We start from the raw sequence: 17,626 nt of genomic DNA on the forward strand, positions 1-17,626 counted from the left end.
GATTCCTTTTGGGTTTACAAAGTATCCTTTACAAATCAGTAGGCCTCCTGGGAAGGTAGCAAGTAATTTGCACATTTGAGGGAATGGATTTACCACTTTAAACATTTGAGATGCGCTGCTGGAGGGAAGCTTCCGAAGAGAGGAGATGGGCTGAAATTTAGGAACCTTTGCAGGCTGAGGGTGGGCCCTATGGGCTGCCTGGGTGTGGGTTCTGGGGGAGCAAGGGAGAAGGCTGAGCCCTGGACAGTGTGGGGGAGTCACTCATTTCTGAGAACAGTCCTTTCCCAGGTATGGGTATTGTCTCCCTGTCCTGTCAGCTCCTCCTTACCCTGGCTGTGTCCCCGCAGGCCGGCCCCTGATGACCCAGGTGCCATCTCCCTCCAGAGAGCCCAGCAGCCACTACCTGCTCTGTGGCCTTCCTCCCTCACCCCTGCCAGGGCCTCTCCCCCGACCCTGTGACTGCACCACAGTTCCACCCTCAGTTCTTCGGCATCTGCCCTGTGTGGAGGAAGGAAGCAGCTAGGTCTTGTTTTCCTGGTAACTATTATTCCTGAACTCGAAACCCAGAAACCCCCACACGCGGTAATCAAGTCACCCATTGTCCTTGGGATGTTTCCACGTTTCCACACAGCCTCTCTGAGGATGTGCTCCTCGCAGCCGCTCCCGCTCCCTTGTGCATGTCTGCCCCTGACTTGGCTTTCCTTTCCTCCTTCCCACCAGGCACAGGCCGGGTGGCTCCCAGGCGGCCGTCCCTGCTGCAGTCTGGAACAACCTCGGGAGCTCCCTGGTCAGGGCCTCCCCGAGCCCACAGGGAGGCAGACCCCCAGGACATCCTGCCTTGCGCTTGCAGCGTGGTTGCCACAACAAACACCCAGGGAGACGTTGGTGAGTGGGCGGGGTTAAAACTGTGCTGTTGACCGTTCCTCCTCGGCCCTTCCTGAGGAGATGGCAGGGAGGAGAACCGGGCGGCCGGGAGAGACCAGTGCCCACAAGGTGAGACGACACCTGGTCCAGGTGCCCCGACAGGTGGGAGTGAGGTCAGCATGCTTTAGCATTGTCTGTTGACCTTGGCTTAGCTGGTCAGAATTCTAGAACCGGTAACGTCGGTGGGAACTGTCACTGAGCCAGCCAGGAAACAAGATGAAGTATCTGCTGGGTGCCCTGGCCTCTGCTAGAGACTGTTCACACTGCCAAACTGGTCCTCCATCCTTCCAGACTGTCCCAAAACTTCTTCCTCCTGCTGCTCCAGGAGGCTGCTCTAGTTAATGGCATTTGGTTTTGCTTTTCCCTTTGAGTCTCTGGTTCCTTGCAAGCAGCCATCACTGGGGTGGGAGCACGGGATGAATTCTGTGTTAATTGTGGGACCGAGCTATTCCACGTCCTGACCAAGAGCCCCCACTGGCCCCCCACAGACGTGGTCATCATCACTCTGTTCAGGGAGAAATCCCATTGAGAGGAGGCGTAGAGAGAGTCTGCTTCACAAAGATGGTGCCTTCTGTGGGTGGCTATACAGTGGTCCGTTTTCTCAATAATATTTCAAAAGTCTGGGTGATCTTTTGGGATTTCCTATGTGAAATTTGGGGGTGGGGGTCCATTGCTTTCTGTAGCTTTAGCTAGTGAGCGGGATGGGTTTCCTTCCGCCACCCTCCACCATCTCCTTAGGGTCTCGTGATTACGGCACTGCAGGGGTCCTCGGCCCGCATCACCTTGGGAGCAGTCTGTTCACTCTCACTGTGAAGGAGGCTGACGGGGCCCCAACCAATCCAGTGAAACCAAGAAAGTGAGAAGGAGGAAGGGGAAAGAGGAATTAGTGAAAAGAAGCATAGCCTATGATCTTACAACACTGATTATTTCCCCCGTGGTTTTAAGGCTGCTTTGAAGTGTGGTACCATCACTGAAGTGGGAGAATACCTTCTTAGACTACTTTGGCAGACAAAACTAAGTACATGGGTTCTGTCCTTCTGTTAAAAAAAAAATAGATCCTGTAATTTTAAGGGAATTTGTAAAAAGTGACTATGAGGTTGGACTCTAAAGTGGCAGATAAAAGGAGAAAGCAGTGTCCTACTACTGCTGAAAGAAAATACAGAACGTGTGGCTGGGATGGGGGGCATTGTATTAGGCTGGATCAAAGTGAACACTGTGTATGTATGAGCATGGCTCCCTCGAGAGGCAAAGCCTTAAGGCACTCTGACACTGCGAAGCAGCAGAAGCGGGAGATCAAAGGATGGAAAAATTAATGCAAGTCCTTTTATTTTAAAGGCAGGGTTGCCTTGGCTAAAATCAGGATGAAGGCAGAGCTGCTGGTGCTGAGGAGTGGGCTATGCAAGGAGCCCTTTCTGTGGAGTTTCTAATTTTATGCTCATGACAGAAATTTGCAAGGAGAGAAAGGGGACAGTCCAAGTTTCATTGTAAAACCTAGAGCGCACAGGACTGCAGAAACCATCCAGCACTCCTTTCCCTGCACTGATGTGGAAAGGGGGCCTGGAGAGCAGAGCTGCAGCGACACACCTGGTCAGTGCAGAGTCAGGCTGGAGCTCCGTGCCCTTGTCTGGAGTCCCCGAAAGTCTGAGCTCTTGGGCCACTCACGGATCATTCACCTTTAGCAAGATACAAACGTTGCTTGATGGATTCTCAAAAGGGCAACTAATCATTAGTTTCATCCATACGTTTTTTTCAGAGAGGCCTGTGGAAAATCTCTTTTCTGAATTCCATGCCCTTGATGAAGATGCTCTTTCTGCTTTTGAGAAAATTACTTTGAACAATGAACTGTGATGCTGTATCACATCAAATTACATTTACAGAGGTTTCATTGTGACTCTTCTTTTCTAATGAAAGCACATGTATTTTAGAAAGCTTTATGTTGTTTGATATATAACTTGTAATTAAGTATTGGGTTTGATCATATTTTTTTAAAAGTTGGGCATTAGGGACTTGATTAATATTGTAACCATTGTTTCTATGAGAAATTTGGTCCCCTTCCCAAGAAAAGGACATAATCCATGTGATTAATGTATCAGACGTGACATTTGTTCATTTATCATATAGTCTTTGAGTGATGAGGGAGGCAGAGTCCTTGCTCTGGGGTAGTTTTCCTTCTAGTGAGAGAGGAAGACAATGTCTGCCATTGATTTTATCTTTTTTTTTTTTTTTAAGATTTTATTTATTTGAGAGAACGAGCGAGCACGAGGTGGGGGGTGCAGAAGGAGAGGGAGAAGCAGGCTCCCCGCTGAGCTGGGAGTCCGATGCAGGACCCTGGGACCATGACCTGAGCCAAAGGCAGACGCCTAACCGACTGATCCCCCCAGGCGTCTCTGTCTGGTGTTGATTTTAAAGTGCAATGAAGAGAAGAAATGCAAGGTAAGGGGATGGAGGGATTAGGGCAGAGGGTTATTTCACATAGGATCACCAAGTAGTCAGGAGGGCCTCTTTGTGAGAGTGAGGTGTGAGCAGAGGACAGAATGAAGTGAGCGAGTGTATTTCCAGGTCTGGAGGAAGAAGTCTATTCCAGGCAGAGAAACTGGCCATTGTTAAGGCCTCCAGGCAGGAATGAACTGGCTGTAGTTGGAGGAACAGCAGGCAGGCCAGCCAGCTCTAGAGAGGAGGAGGTGAGGCACAGCATGACAGCAGGTGACTTGGAGCAGGAGGTAGGGAGTTTGGATTTTAGTCCATGGCTGATGGGTGTTCATTGGAGCGTGCTGAGTCGGGGAGTGTCATGATCTAGCTGCTGAATGGAGAACCAACTTTAGGGAAACTGTGGAAACAGGGACATAGTTAGACTGCTGCAGGGGTCCAAGGACGTGATGCTGGTGGCTTGGATGGCTGGTGGCACAGGGGTGGCGCGGCATGATCAGAATGAAGGTAGAACCAGTGAGAGTTACTGATGGATTGGATGGAGAGAGAGGGAGAGTGGGGGATGGCTCCTGGGCCTGAGTGTTCAGGTGGATGATGAAGCCTTTGCTCTGGGTGGGACATGCTGCAGGACTAGCACATTTGGCTGGAGAAAGTTGAGAGATCTTGTTACATCTCATAAACCAGTGGGATGTGGAGTAGGCATTTGGATATAAAATTCTGGAGGTTGGCAGAGAGATTAGGACAGATATGTTTGGGAATCTCTGGCCTCTCAGTGCTTGTAAAACCATGGGCTTGGAATTGATTCCTGAGGAATGAGCAGGCTCATCACTTAGAGACCAAGAAGAGGGGGTAGGAGGAAAGAGAGGAGAGTACAGCCTCCCCATCCAGAGAGGAGAGAGTCTTTCCAGATGGAGGGGTGACTGACTTGCCAGTACAGCTGAGAGCATTAAATACATTATCAGGCTGGGAATAGTGTCCTCTGGATGACTGCCTGGGTTCTTATGTGCCTGTTCCCATTAGACTGGGAACTCACCAAAGCCACGGATTATTTCAATGTTCTCCTGCTTGCACTTGGAGCCACTTAAAGCTGTGGCTGAACCATCTACTGAGGGACACTTCCTTGTAGAAGGTGCTTGTGGAGTTGTCCATCACTTGGGGCCATGGGGACAGTGTTGATGAGGAAGGGGCAGGGCCAGTCCTACTCTGGGCAAAGAGGCTAGTGATGTTCCAACTCTGAGTAGAAGGAGTTGGGTAACAAAGGAGAAGACGGATGGGAAGAGCAGGAAGGAAACAGAAGCGTTAGATTCTTGATTTCGGGAACTATCAGCTCCTTAAATGTAGGCATGTAGCTCCATTCTGAGGAAGGGGGTATTGAAGAGTCTGGAGGTCTTTGAATGGCCATTGATTGATGCAGGAGTTGGATTCTTTACCTTCTGTCTCTGCAAACTATATATATGACCCTTGCTGTGGCTTAAGAAGGATGAAGGAGCCCCTCACAACTTCCAGTGCGACCTCTGTCTGGAGAGGAATTCTGTGGTGATACTCTGGGGCAGTCATGGCCTCTTCTCTTGACTGGGTTCCATTGGTCTGTATCTGTGAGGGGTAACTGGGCCTGAAAGCCTAGCCATCTCTGACTGGGGGTAGAGTGTGTGGTGGAACAGCTTCAAAGATCCCTAAGGGCTGGGCACATGGGCTTTCTGGCCATCAGGAGTCTGGGACATAGCAAAACCAGAGGACCCATAGGATCATAGGAAAGCATAGGAATAGTTTGTAGTTGGGGCGCTGTGAGAGCTTTGAAGAGATGGGAGACCATCTTGAGGAGACAGGACCAGAAGTTGAGAGCCCTCAACAATATAAAGGAGACCCTGCTTGTGGGTTGAGGGGAGATCCTTGGCCCTGCAGAGTTTAAGCTGGTAATAAGCCTGTAAGCCAAGGGTCCATCCCCTGGCATTATCCTGGGAACCTAATTACTCAATTTTTCCAGGAGATCCTAATCATGGGGCCTGATAAAGCCCAAGCATGCTGCTAAAATTATGTTAAGATAAAAGCTCTTTTTATTCATTCGATATCCATTAAAACCATCACAGATTAATTATTTTTCAAAAGAAAGAAAACTATGCCACAATTCTGCAACTAACTTACCACCAGATGTTGACTGTTGACATCTTGGGACACCCTGTCATGCTTAAAGATATTGTAAGAAATCTTTAGACAGTAAAATCTAAAAATAAAACCCCCAAATTAAAAAGAAGAAAGGAAAAAACATCGTAGTTCAAGAGATTTATTGGTTTATTTTTGAAAAGAATACTAAGTTGTAACTTAATACCAGATTCTGAGACCTAGGTATACCCAGTTTTGTAGTGGAGAGGGAGGATAATTACAAAATGCAAGAAAGTCCCCAAGGGAGAAACCTATAAAAATCACCGGTATCTGATTGGGCACCTTAGGTGGTGCAGTCAGTTAAGCACCCAAGTCCTGGTTTTGGCTCAGGTCATGATCTCAGGATTGTGGGATTGAGCCCCACCTTGGGCTCCATGCTCAGTACGGAGTCTGCTTGAGATTCTCTCTCCCTCTCCCCCTCCCCCCATTCTCAAATAAATAAATCTTTAAAAAAAATCACTGGTAGCTTAGCTGAATAGCCAATGGGTATCTGCAAGCTGGAAAGTGCATGAATCTTTGATCTGACCAAGTGGTGTGGGGAGCAGGGGGTAGAGATCACATTAATTCATGGTGTCTGAGGAAGCTTTGGAACCACTGACAGCTTCCATACCTACCAGCCTCCCACTAAGCTGCCTGGGGTGAGTTGAAATTGTATTTCATGACATTATCCCTGACTGCGTTCTGTTCTTGGTGCCTGAGGTGAGTCTGGAGCACCTTCAACGGCAGAATCTCCACCTCCTTGCCCCATCCAGACAGCTGCCTGCTCAGACCTCGGTTTGGTCTGGTGGCAGCTCTAGGCCAGATTTCCCAGGAGGATGTCAGGGGGGTTCTTACCTCCTCCAAACTACGCCAGCTGGCATCCCGCCGACCTTCAGCCGTGCCATGTCCCTCAGGCCAAGCATCCCCACCTTTTGGGGGGTGAGGTGGTTCCTACGAGAAGCCCACCGAGTGTTCTCAGTGGAGGGTGAGGAGAGAGTGACAAGCATCCCGGGATGCTTTCTTCAGTCCTGGGCCACGCCAGGGGAGTCCTGGTGAAAGTAGTGTGTGCGCTGAGGATGCGGAAGGGTTTGGAAACCATGCCTAGTCGGAATAGTGGAAGGACCAAGTGTGTTCTTCTGCAGAAGGATAAGGGATAAATGGTGACTGTCTTCAGATATTTGTAGGCATGTCTTATAGCAGACCAGAGTTTACTCTGTGTGACCTCAGAGGGCAGAATGGAGTCCAGTTAGGGGGAGGCATATCACAGCTCAGCCCATGATGGAATGGGCTGCTTGGGAGTGTGAGAACTTCTCGCAGGGTTTTCTGGGAGATGGCCTTTTGGGATGCCCTGGCTAGGATCTGTCGGTGGCCCCTGGTAGGCACCTCTTTCTATTCTTGACAGGAGCTAGGTGGTAGAGGAGGAGGTTTCTAATGAGGTACACTAGACCTTTCCTAAGAGAGCAGACCCTGCTGAACACAGTGACCTGAACTCCCTCCCTTACCATCCCTTCCTGTCCCCTTTCTGAGAATTCTCTACTGTCAGACATGTCCAGAGGGCATCCATGCATGGATGAGGCTGTGTCCTAACTGGGGAATCTGGTCCACCCTCAGGGGCTGGAGGAGTCTGGCTCAGCTGCAAGCCTACTCTGTCTCATGGAGGGACCCACCAGGATCTTGGCTCAGTCCTGCCTCTAACTCTGATGGGTTTGGTTCCATCCCTCTCCCAGCCTGTAATCGCCAGCCTCCTAGCCCACTGTGGCCCAGTTTGGGACAGAACAGGACTCCTATACTGGGTGGGAGGTTGCATTAGAAGATCTCTGTGGTCTCTTAACTGCATCTATGGTTCCGTGATTCACCATTTCCTTGTCAATAGCCCATGCTTTAAAAGCAAGTGGGAACAAGTGTTTGGATCTGGTGCTGCTCTGTAAGGAGCTGGCAGTGACCCCGTGGTCGCTCTCTCGTCTTGGGCAGCTCCAGTCCTGAGTGGAACAGGTCTAGTCCAGATGCACGTCCAGGGAGGAATTTGGGGAGATGGGGAGGAGGAGTGAGTGGTGGCAACTGGTTTAATGGCATCTCTTCCACTCAGCCAGAAATGTCTTCTTTTGGAAGCTGAAGACTTCCTCAATATGGTCTCAATTAGCTTGTGTGTACCTTTAAAATAATTACATTTTCATCAAAGCATTTTAGAGTGTTGTTTATCCCAGTGTAAAGGGCATGATCAGATCTGATCCTGAAATAATGTCTCTGGGACCCCAGATGTCAAAAGTAACTAAAAATATACTCATAAATTGGAGGAATTCTTGGTTTATTGGACCCATCTCCTGTCTCTCTTAACCTCCCTCCAGAAAGTGAGAGGGTGAAGAAGTGAGCCAAAAATCTTTAATTATCCAGTCTGCTGACATTATTTTATCTGCACCACTGATATTAAATATCGATGGCATTCCATTTCAGTCCCAGAATGAAGAGTAACCTCTGCAAACATGGGCCTTTGTCTTGCTGCTGGTTGTGGCCAATGTTCTGTTTTCTACCCATCCCCGCACTCCCTCAGACTTTCTGTGGCACTGGAAATTATCTGTCTGTGGAATGTCCATACTTTAGGAAAGTCCCTGAACAGTGTATCCGAGTTCTGCTTCCCTCAACTCATCTCGGCCATTTGTGGTTAGGTTTTGGCATGCGTCCACCATTGGAGAGACCTGCATTTGGCAGGAGCATTTTCTCACATTTCTATTATTGACATATATGAAATTTTATCCGTTCCTATCACTGACATCCATGGAGAAGGAAGAGAAAGTCTGGCTAGTTGTTTTTTTTTTTTTCTCCCTCCTTCATATACAACTTTAGCTTTCCCTGTTATGTCCTTAACTTTTCTGGCCAGTCAGATTGCATCTTGGATTTCAGTTTGGTTCTCTGGGCTGTGACCTTTGCACCTGACTTAACGTAAACACGGTCAGCTGGTTTACTTAGCCCCCAAAGGAGGCCACCGCTACCGCTTACAACTACGTTGCATTTCTGGAGGGCTTCTGGTGTGCCCAGCACTTGCTGAGGCCTTGAGTCCTCACAGCCTCTTGAGGCAAGTACCATTACCATCCTTTCTATTTCACAAGTGAGGACCCAGAGATGAAAGAATCTGCTGAAGGTCCTGCAGCAGAGCCGGGATTGGAAGGCAGGCAGCCGGCCCTCTGCTGTGCACACAACCAGCATCCCCACTAACCCTCCAGGAAGTGTTCCTGTCTTTCTAAAGCCCTGTCCTCAGCAAATGCTTCATGAGAACCGACTGTGCGGGAAGGACACTCTGCCACGGAGATAAAGAGATATACAAACCTGTGATCCCCGCCGCCCCCCCCCCCCCCCGACCGTGGCTGCGGAGACAAAGCCTGATAGTCGGAGCATGAGCTCTGTCAGCTTACCCACGGTGCCTGGGGGCACTCACCGGGGCCCATTCTGCTTGTGGGGAGCGCCCACAGAGTCTCCCTGACCAGAGCCGATGTTGTGTCTGCACCAGCCCTTGTGGTCTTATTATGGTGGCAAGACGCACCTCAGCAACAACCATCAGAGAACTTAGAAAAGACAGGGTTTACTACTTACATCCTAGAAGGTACACGGCATTCCGGGGCCACATAGCAAGGTCATGGGGAAAGAGAGAGAGAGCTGGCCTGGGCTTCTGCTTTTCTTGGGGCCAAAGGTGGGAGCTTAGGGCTTCTCAGGTTCACTCTTTATTGGTGAATTTAAAACACAAGAGCAGGAATTAAAGTGCAGGAAGGAAAAAGCAAGTGGTCAAAGGGCCAGTCGTGTAAGTCAATCACAGCTGTCTAAAAAGGGAACCTTATGGGTGGGGTGGCTTGACTCTTCATCTAGTCCTGTAGCCGGCCATGTGACTGTTTGAGATGGATGTCTTCGAGGTGGATGCCTGAGCAATCAGAAGCTTAATGTCAGGCACCTACATTACAGTCAGAAAAGCTGACTGTCCAAGTGCTTTCATGAAGGGTGTCTTCATTGAGTTCACTGCCGTCGCCAGGGTCAGTAGTCACACCTGGCAGGTAGTGAGCTCTCAAAAAGTATGTGGTGAACGAACAAACTACCAATGAAACAAAGCCATGGACATTTTTACAAATAAATGAGAGAATATGTTCATGACCACAAAGCATGAAGGGCATGAGCTGAGATTGAAGGACGGTCCGTTAAACTACGCACGCTGAGTGTATGAAAAACCACACGCCCTTCTCAGTTTTGTATTCTGTCACAGAACTTGGTCCTGGATGGGTGCTCGTGAGTCCGTGTCCTAGACCCTGCTGGCAAGGCCTCCAAGCAGTGGGGACTCTGAGGTTAGAGCAGGACTCAGTTGCATAGAAAAGACTACCATGGCATTCCAGGGCTGGCCCACTGGCAACATTATATAGGAGAGGCCAGAAGGCCTTGATGGTTTGCTCGATAACAACAGTTTTGAACTTTGTGACTCCTTAGAGTTGGATCCTCTCCTGCCTTGCTCAACACTTGCTTCACTTCCCAAGCCTTGCCTAACTTGGTTGGGTATCTAAGTGCACATCCCTCCAAACTGTGCAGGGATCCCTGGGCCTGGCCCCTGCCTGAGCTCTGGCACCAGATCAAGGAACTCAAGCTCAAACCAGAGCTGAGGAAGGAGAGAAGAATATTTGGGGGGCTGTGAGTCAGCCCAGGAAGCAGGCTGACATGACTCAAGAGGACCCAGATTCAAGAGCCATAAAAATTTCATGCACTTTGACTCAGTAATTGAAATTCTTGAAATATATCTTGCAGAAATGATCTAGAATGAAGGAAAAGTTATGTTCATGAAACTGTGACTTGTGATGTCATCTGTTTTAGTGAAATTGGAAGCAACCTAAATGGTAAACAACAGGAGCGTGATTGAGTAAATTATGATTCATCCACTTGGCAGAATATTGCACAGTCATTAAAAATGAGACTCATAAAGAGTGTTCCATAACCAGGAGAAAGTCTGTGGCTTGGCCTGAAGAAAAGCATGAAAATGAAGGCGGTGATAACACGTAAATACAATTTTGTTTTGACAGGCACCTACATAGGGGGTGCCTGGGTGGCTCAGTTGGTTAAGCGTCTGCCTTCGGCTCAGGTTGTGATCCCAGGGTCCTGGGATCGAGCCCCATGTCAGGCTCCCTGCTCAGCCGGGGGTCTGTTTCTCACTCTGCTCCTCCCCACCGCTCATGCTCTCTCTCACTCTCTCACTCACGTGCACACACTCTCTCTCAAATAAATAAATAAAATCTTAAAAAAAAAAAATGAAGGTACCTACATAGAAACAGATTGGAAAAATGTATATAGAAAATAATGGTATTTGTGTCAGGAAAACAGTCATCTGTAACCCTGTCCACAACCAGACTTTCAGCAGATTCTGTTTATGAAAAATGACAGAAGAGGCTGGAATACGGGGCCCGGAGTGAGTTCAAAGTTCATGCAGAGAGTCAGCAATCAAGACTCCGTCTGGAGGGGCGCCTGGGTGGCTCAGTCGTTAAGCGTCTGCCTTCGGCTCAGGTCATGATCCCAGGGTTCTGGGATCGAGCCCCGCATCAGGCTCCCTGCTCAGCGGGAAGCCTGCTTCTCCCTCTCCCACTTCCCCCTGCTTGTGTTCCCTCTCTTGCTGTGTCTCTCTCGGTCAAATAAATAAATAAAATCTTAAAAAAAAAAAGACCCTGTCTGGAAAGGAGGAAGGACACCGACGAGAACATGTCCAAACATGACCCAGCGTGTGAATAACATAACCGTTTCCTGGACTGAGGGCACATGAAGCACAGATAGGGTGAACGTGGCCAGGGAAGACATCTGTGAAGTTACGTCTCATGTGTAGACTAGGGAGGCCATGGAAATACGAGAGCCATCCCTCCATCCTGGTTCTCCTAGACAGTCCCAGCGTGTTAATAACATCCCTTGTCGTTGTCAAAAGAGTCCTGATTTGGATAATGTGTCATGGGGTCACCCTAGGTGTTGAAACAGAAGGAGAAGGCCGTTCTAGGTTGATGATAATTGCTCAGCTGGTCCCCTCGAGCACTGAAGAGTGAGTGAATTAGGATTCCCTGAGGCCGAGTCAGGCCCAGCCTGATGGACATCATGGGACTGGGACAGAAGAGGCCCAGGACCTTCTTTTGGCGGCAGCTCCTTAAAGACAGTCTCAGCCCAGAGGCGTTCTTGACAACGGAGGAGCCAGACGGATGCAGCTCATTTTGTACATGAACAAACAGATAAATGCCTTATGAAGGTATCTAGAAGAGGTCTCTAGACCTTCTGTGAACCTTTGGTCCTGCTGTTTGGTGGAGGGATACAGGTGGTGAATGTGGGGACAAGCTCTCTTTGACTTTTCTTGGACTTAAGCAAGAAGTTACCTTTTAGCACCTGGATACTATTTTAACTCTTCAGGTAAGACATAAGGGAAAAGAAAAGCATGGTCTCACTTAAGAGAGAGAGCTCTGCTTTGGAGGCCAGGCTCTACGTACTTGACAGGAACCTTCAGAGGTCAGCCGAGAGAGGACACCTGAGCAAGCAGGTGCTCACTGCAGATCCCAGCTTCCCAGAGTGGTCTGGTGGGAGAATCTGGCCTTTTCCTGGGGGAGAAAGTACCATTGTGAAGGCTTAAATTGAAACTAGTGTAAACAAGACAGTTCCGATCTTTCCCTCATTGCATATTATCTATGCCACAAGGAGCAGGTGACATGAATAGTGAAGTTCTGTTTTTCACTTGAGCCCAGAAACCAAGAGGGACAAGGCTACTAGAGAAATGGAACCCAGCCCTGGCTGATAGGCATGAGGCAGAGCAGAGTTGTTAGAAGTGTTCTTCAGTAAAATGTTGCAAATCTCCCTGAGTCAGACCCTGCGCTCTGGGAAGTCCCTGGGACTGCTTTCTCCAAGAAAAGTGTTATCTTGGGTAATGCTAAAACACCAAACTAAGAGCCAAAACTAATTCTCTGCATTAAGCGTTAATGATAAAATCTCCAGATGACAGCATTTCATTAAATGTTATAAAACTGTTAGAAATGGAGGCTACTAATTAGAAGTGCATTGTTAAGTCAATAGATATATTTGGTATGGATAAGCACTTGGGGAGTCCTGTTTTGGGCCTAACCAACGATATCTAGCTGGTTGGCTGCTGTGCCCACTGGATAGAAGCTGACCTAAATTGCCTAGAAGAAAATGTTCTCACAACTAGAATGGCCATTTGCAGTGATGGCAGACAGCACACTTCTCATCAGAGTCCTGTAGGGGAGAGAACATTTAACACCCAGCAGATGCTGGGGCCGTGTTCCCCTCTCGGCTGATGCTGGGAAACCAAGTGCTGCTTTTGTGTTGGCTGAGTGTCCCACACAGGGTGGAGAATTGTTGGGTTCAGGAGTGGAAAACATGAAGGGTTTTAGGGCCTGTGAACAGGCCAGTGCTCCAGTGCTCCACTAGCTGTTTTGTTTCCAACCCCATGTTCCTGGCCCCTGTGATTCTATTGTTTTTCGCTAATCTGACCTCTTCAATAGGATCCCAAGTCCCTGGTCCTCAAGTTCGGTGCTCCCCCAGCTGATCCTTGGTGGTGGCCCATTGATGGGGCGTCACATCCACCTGTGGTGCTCAGGGACTGCGGATTGAACCCTTCATCCAGAGAGTGGCCACTTCAATGGGGAAGGAAAGGCAGGGCAGGGGTGGGGAGGCAGTCGGGAGGGAGGGAGATCATGGGAGCAAATGGAGGCCACTGGCAGAGTGAGGTCAGAAGGAAGGCGTGTGTCCTCACTCTTCCTGCAGCACTTATGTATCATCCGATGGGGGAGGATGTAGTGTGTGGCACGCTCTGTTTAACCTCTCACTTATTTATGCCCATAGTGGTCATCGTAGGTGCTCAGAAACACACAGTGGTGGGTATGGACAGACTGTGTGTTTTGACCCTAAGCTGGGGTTCTTCTCTGCTGGGAGCACAAAGTTGATGAACCTGGCTTGATCGGGTCAGATGATCAGCAGGTGGCCCCTGATAACGTAAATGTTCTAAGTAGTCAAGAGGGAGTTGCATCGCGTCCGCATGCTTTTTGTCCAGCCGTGGAATAGGCTTTGTAGGCAAACATCCAGGGCCTGAGAGGTTGGGATCTGGAAGAAGATTCTTACAGATGTGAACCACAGGAATGAATGAACTTCTGGAATTTCCTTGCTGAGAGGGGTGTGCATCCTTGTGGCTATGGCTTTTGGCTACTGTGTATACGTTCTGCTTCCTGGTGTATGAGACTTACCTAATTACTAGCAGACTGGCTGATCACTTCAGAACCAGAAGTGACTGGCGATTGTCACGCAAGTTCCCTCAGCACGCTCATCCAGGTCCCCGAGGGGAGAGGTTAAGGGTGGCTTGTCTGAGCTGCTGTCTGCAGACCAAAGTGTGTGAGGGCCCCGCAGTGCATGGGCTCACAGAGGCACACAGGATGTGCACATCAGATTAGAAATTACATACATCTGTATATACAGATAACCTACATCTAGGAGAGATGCTAGAGGTCTTCTAACCCCTGAGAGGTTAGGACGCTTTCCCAGGGGCCACTGTTAGCAGATCCTGTCCCTGACATCTGGGGGCTCTAGCCTGAAGCCAGCCTTTCTCTCCGGGCCTTGGTTTTCTTATCTAGAGACTGAGAAGGTCAGCAAATGTCCCCTTGTGTCTGTGGCTGTGAGTAATCTAGTGGCAGAGCCAGGACAAGACACCAGAACCTTGGACTCCAACCTCCTCCCAGATCCTCCCTATGGCATCTCTAACGGCATGACACTGTTCCCAAGGGTCTGAACCTTGGAGCCAGAGACCCGGGTTTAAAGCCAGCTGATAAGAAGTAGCTGTTATTGTTAGTTCTGTGACCTTGGATGCATTGCTCAACTTCTGAGTCTTCTCTTCAAAATGAAAATAATACCTATCTTTAGAGTTGCCTTGAAAATGGAAGTTAAGTAGGTAAAACCCTCACTACAGTAGCTAGCCCCCAGCAAGCATTTGATCGATGGGTTATTTCTGTTTGTAACAGTCGATATTGTGCATCACAGTCACCTCATGTGTCTGGACCTGAGGCTCCCTTTCTGTAAAACAGGAGGGTCATATTGGACCGGTGCTTCTCCTACTTTGCTATCCCCACGGGAAGTGGAGAAAGAACATATGCTCAGGGATAGGGGCTTGGGACATAGCCTGAAGCAGCCTGTGGAAAGCATCACATTTCTTTGAAGTCCTACATCTATTTATAAGTCTACTTATAGTTGTCATTTTATACAATAATGTGAATACACTGAGTTTTTTTTAAGATTTTATTTATTTGTTTATTTGAGAAAGAGTGTGCATACATGCACGTGAGCAAGAGCATGAGCAGTGAGGAGAGAGGGGCAGACAGGGCCGGGGGGGCAGAGAATCCCAAGCAGACTCCCCAATGAGCGAGGAGCCCTGACTGTGGGGCTCGATCCCATGATGCTGAGATCATGACCTGAGCCAAAACCAAGAGTCGGATGTTTAACCGACTGAGCCACCCAGGTGCCCCAGAATGCACTGGTTTTAATATAAAACCCTCTCCCCAATCTTTGAGTATAGTTGATGTTTTGGGATGAGATGGCCTCAAGTGTCCCCAAAGGGCACACAGAGGCGCCCCTGTGGGGATGGAGGTGGGACTGCATTGTTTCTAAGATCCCTCCCAGACCCAGCATCCCAGGTTCCTTGGGTAAGTGGTACCCAAGGACCCTGAAGGACCCTCAGAGGGCAGGCTCCCCTGTGCCCCTGCCCCTAGTGGGACGGGGTCATGTTAAGTAGGGGTGGAAGCAGCAGAAGGGAGGGAGAAGATACAGCCCCTGCAAATGAAGGACAAAGAAGGCTGGAGGAGCAGGGCTGTGTCTGAGCCTGACTTTTGGCCTGTGGGCTGATAAACCTGGCTGGGTTGGGTTGGCAGCACTCCATCACCCCAGGTAAATTCCAGGAAACACTAAGCCATTGTTTCTCCTCTACAGCTGGAAGCTGTCCTGGGAATGGGCCCTCCTATCATGGGAGGGCGGGGGGAGGGCAAGGGGTGAACTGCATGTGGCAACATCGGACTTGTCACACTGCCAAGGCATCCTCCTGGCAGTTCTGATGCAGCACCCAAGGCCAAGGTCTGGGGTTGTGCCCAGCCAATGGGAAGAAAGTGGAGGGGAGCCTGGAAAAGAGCAATAGGCTTTGGGGGAGAACACAGATTTCTGGCCTGTGAATGGGAAGAGAGAGCCTCCGTGTATGTGGCAGGGTTCAGGGGGACGGGGAGGTAGATCTACCGTTGCTTGTCTGGGCCCTACATAGATTTGCTAGAGATTAGCCGTACACAAGGACTCTCTCTCAGGCATGAGGGATTAAAATGAAGTCACCCATTTGTTTAGGACAAATATAAGGGGCTTTCCCTGAGCAAGGGATTGACTACATTAGTCAAATTTATACCCATCAGATAGCATTCCAGTAAATCTAAGAGATTATCACCAAAGTTGTTACCCTGGAGATTTCCTGTTGGGCATGATATTTATTATGATAATAAGATTTAACATATATTGATGAATTCTTCCCAGGCATGTTACCAAATAGAGCTAGGATTTGGAGTTAAGAAGGATTGGATTCCACTTCTGCTTTATTAGTTATATGACCTCAGACACGTCACTTGGTCTTAGAGTCTCAGATTTCCCATCAATAAATGGGGTTATAACATACCTCAGTATATGGTGAAGTTGATGTGAGATCTGGATTGGGAAAGCATTTTGTAAGTTGTCAGTAGCTTAACGTTAATTTTAAACAAAAACCCTTCTGGCGGCATTAGCGAAGAGGATTACTATCCTCTACGCCTTCCACAACCTAGTCTCAATCAGTTTAAAGACTGTATGTAACTCTCTAAACTTCTCTTAACTCAAACCATCCTTTGTAACTCAAAATCATCCCTTTTTCAGATGAGTTTCGTTGCTCTTAGACATGCATTATCATCTCTCTACTTCTAGTTCAGCTCTTTACTGCAGGGCTCACCTGCCCTGGGCCGTGCCATGCAAACCTCAGAGATCCTTACACCAGTCTGTGCGGATACATTGGTTCCCTCTGGTCTCCAGTTTCTTCAGCTGTAAAATAAGAGGAAAGGGGGTTGGACTAGGTGATTGAGGTCCCCTTCCAGCCCTCATGTTCTACGATCCAGAATTTGGGAGGATGAGAGCAATGCATATTGTCTAGCCAATGACAAGTAACTGAAAGACACCAAGTCAACATTCGAACATGAATTAGTAATCTGCTCTTTGCAGTAGGGCAATATTTGCAGCAATATTTAAATAAATTAGAACATCTAAGTGAAATGTGATACCTCTTCTTCATAATAATTGACTATTTTATCAATTGATAAATAATGATCAATTACTTGATAATCATCAAATATTTATATTTGAGGGAGGGATTGTGTGCCGGGCATTGTTAGAAGTTACTTTGCATGTTACAGTTACAATGTATTCAGTATTCCAAGTATTTACTCTGTGTTAGATACTTGAAGTGGCTTCTAATCTCCACAGAGCCCCACAAAACAGATTTACAGACAGGGAAATCAAGGTTTGGAGAGATTCAGTAAATCACCCAAGGTCATTCAGCTACTAAGTGGCAGAGGCAGATTCAAGTCCAGCCATTTTTGTCTGACTACAAAGACTGTGATGGGACCCCTCACCGAAGTCCACTGGCTGGCCGTCACCCCCTAGCTTGCTCTTAAATTGCCAATCTCTTGTCCTGGGACTGGCGGTTACTCCAGCTGTGCTTTGGATACAGTTCTGGGCTTGACCCCAGAGGAGGAATTGGTCCTTTCTCTCTAGCTGAGGCAGCCAGCCTGAGAACTGCATCGGGAACCCCAGCTGGCTTTAGCACCCTCCCTCCTCTGGCATGTTGGAGACACCCAGCCTTTGCTCCCTCCTCATTCTGCTTCTCTCTGACCTCTCGCCTCAGTGCTAGTCAAGGGTGGAAGGAACACTAGAAATCTATAACCGTTTGCCAGGCCTTTGGCTTCAGCCAGAGGAGACAGATTGTGTTGGTGGAAATAATTAGAAACCAGCTGCAAACTTGAATTTCAAATCAGGGCCCATGGGAGCTGACACATCAGGTTGGCCTGTGCCTCATTTTCCTGTGCTGTGTCAC

The 17,626-nt window shown here is 48.6% G+C and overlaps 1 protein-coding gene across 1 annotated transcript in view; it reads left to right on the forward strand.

Annotated features, from left to right (window-relative positions):
• Nucleotides 1-725: 725 nt before the first annotated feature.
• MYLK (myosin light chain kinase) overlaps nt 726-17,626 on the forward strand; it is a 199,012-nt gene continuing 182,111 nt past the window's right edge. Inside the window, exon 1 of the mRNA XM_081832657.1 lies at nt 726-885. The gene's annotated coding sequence lies outside the window, so the exon portion shown is untranslated. The remainder of the gene's footprint in view (nt 886-17,626) is intronic.

The sequence above is a fragment of the Leptonychotes weddellii genome, chromosome 1 (genome assembly GCF_054177405.1).
Source record: "Leptonychotes weddellii isolate Sample4059 chromosome 1, ASM5417740v2, whole genome shotgun sequence".
Taxonomy (NCBI): domain Eukaryota; kingdom Metazoa; phylum Chordata; class Mammalia; order Carnivora; family Phocidae; genus Leptonychotes; species Leptonychotes weddellii.